The 2540-nt window shown below is 45.5% G+C and overlaps 1 non-coding gene across 1 annotated transcript; it reads right to left on the bottom strand.

Moving 5' to 3' along the window:
- Positions 1-346: 346 nt before the first annotated feature.
- On the bottom strand, positions 347-435 carry Trnay-gua (transfer RNA tyrosine (anticodon GUA)). Its single transcript is given in 2 exon segments — positions 347-382; positions 399-435. It is a non-coding gene; the product is annotated as a tRNA-Tyr (tRNA).
- Positions 436-2540: the final 2105 nt, after the last annotated feature.

Raw genomic sequence — 2540 nt, 5'->3', positions numbered from 1 at the left:
CATGACCCAATTTCAATAACATCATATACAAGTGTACCTTCCGAAATCAAAATGTGGCAGCGAATTTTGAAAAGAAAACATGTTCACTAAATTTACATAAATCAAGACACTACTCAATGATATGCTGTAAGCACACAATCCACGTCTGCTTTATTTTCCTGTTGTTAACCTGTTTTGGCATTTAGCGCGGCTTATTTTATAGATCATGATGTGGCGAGACAGACCACATACCAATGTGTCCTGAGTACATATCCAGCAAACGATGTCCGGTTTCGTCAAGGTGAAAAGAAAAAAAAGAAAAAAAAAAATCTTGCTTTGCGCAAAATAATGAAGAAAAAGAAAATCATCCGTCGAGCCGGATTCGAACCAGCGACCTATGGATTACCGTAATACAACATCTACAGTCCACCGCTCTACCAACTGAGCTATCGACGGAACGTGCGTGTCGGCTGTAAAGAGGATACATGAAAAATTTATTACACCTGTTGATCTGTTTTCTCTTTACCTCTTTATTATTTTTCATTGTTGCGGGACTTAGTCCCATAAAGAAATATAGCGCGCAGTGTGAAGCACTTGAACAACCAGCTTTAACTACACCGAAGTAAAATCCCTATGAAAATACACTATTTCAGTGTTCCTAAAATATGAAGAATTAGTCGAGAAGCCACATTAATCGCCTTCCAGACACTTCCAAGATGCTTCCAAGTTCCAATTAAAGTATCAGCTTCAGTTCATGTTAATTTAGTAGGCCAGCGGGGATGGCGCCCGCAATCTCAGTGGGAATTACCGTGTATATTCGGGGATTTAAGCAGAGCATGAAGCAACGCCTGCGTGCCGAACAGAAAAAAAAAGGTGGCATGTGTTGAGTCTGTCAGCGCTTTCAACGACCAAGGAAGTTTGTCTTCATACGAAGCGCATCACGTGTGGCATTAACATTAATGTTACATGGCATCGCTGTTACATGGTTGCGCAGCAGGACACTTTCTTACCTGCCCTTACCTCGCCACAAGCTATTTAGGTTGGGCTTTGTTTACGCCAGACCGAATACTAAAGTTGAGCGCGCGCTCACAAATATACCGGTAGTTGCTGCATTAATGAAATTTCACCACATTTGCTTATCGCTAACAATAACGGATAAAGCCAAACAAAGTTACCAAGAAATGTAATGCCATAACTACGTGAACCCCTGCCTCTGCTTCGCCCGTGGAGTCTCGTCACTCCGCAGCTCTGCTCGGCGTTTTTTACGGCTGGTGCTATCTTGCGGCCAAAGTCGGAATCTTCAGCGGAAAGTCCTCGCATTGTTGTCGCTCCGCGGCGCTACGTATCCACAATTGGCGCGAGTTTTTGTTTGCTCACTTAGCCGCAACGCGCGTTTTCTTCTCGCTGTGGCGCAACTCCGGAACTTTCGTCAATCAGCGTACGAAAGCACGTGCGCCGCAGCGACGAGCGCACATTCGATGGCAACGTAGGCACGTAGCTGCGTTGTCGCGTTGAAGACTTTGCGCGCGTACGAGTTCGCTACGAACAAGTTGCTCCGTGGCGCTGGCGCTCGCGTTGTCGCATGAGTGCGTGTGAGCGCTCTTCTGGTGCATTGCTCTTTCCCATGCGGATTACGTGAACCTGAAATCTTCCGAACGTCGGAGACGCCACATCATGGGAAATAAACACGGCGGGTGCCTCCGTTCTCCTGACATACGTAAGTTGCTCTTGATTGTTCTGTCACACGCTTCAGCACGCATGTGGAGCATGCTTCCCAAAACTCGCTGTATTCGGCAGCATGCTCTCTCGAAATCGCTTCGCTTTTCAGGTACCACCATACGCCGCTCAACTGAATGCTTGCCGACTACGTGGAATGTCGCGCGGTTAATTCAGAATTAATGTTGTGAAGCTATAATTCAGGATCTCTAATGCAGGAAGCTAATGTGAAAAAAAGCCTCAGTTTTTTTTTTCTTTTTTAGGCTGTTAACGCTCCAGCAATGAAAGCGTAGGGTCACTGGTGCGTTCGTATACAGATACTGGCGCTACTTGGAACCCTTTATGCTTGACTTCATTGTCAATGACACGGTGTAATTTTGTTGTTGTTTATTGTTTGTCTCGTTTCTCCCTTCTTCGTGGGAGACTTGCAGTTCGTTTTGTGTATACATCGTGATCACTGGCCCTTCAGCGCCAGGGATTGATATATCAAGGTCGCTTCGTTCGCACAGATGCACGCAATTGAGATGCCCGTTCGGAGCACCTCAGCAATATCGCCTACGACTTGGCAGATTTGCCGACACCTGACGGCATATATTTTTGGGATGCTGTTTTCGTGATGAGTTCACCAAGGAGCGGCATTGTCAATCTCCATTATGATTTCTGCCCCTGATTCAACTCTGTAGTCAATTCTAATAGGAAAATAATTTGACAGCACCTACTAATAATGTTTGTTTGTTTGTTTGTTTGTTTGTTTGTTTGTTTGTTTGTTTGTTCAAACGTATGGCATCGGCAGGTTACGTCAGCTGGCGTGCGGCGTTCGACCTTGCGCCTATAAACGTCACCAT

This window comes from Rhipicephalus sanguineus, unplaced genomic scaffold (assembly GCF_013339695.2).
Source record: "Rhipicephalus sanguineus isolate Rsan-2018 unplaced genomic scaffold, BIME_Rsan_1.4 Seq4481, whole genome shotgun sequence".
Classification (NCBI taxonomy): Eukaryota; Metazoa; Arthropoda; class Arachnida; order Ixodida; family Ixodidae; genus Rhipicephalus; species Rhipicephalus sanguineus.
The sequence above is the reverse complement of the archived record's forward strand: the minus strand, read 5'-3'. Positions and strand labels throughout refer to the sequence as shown.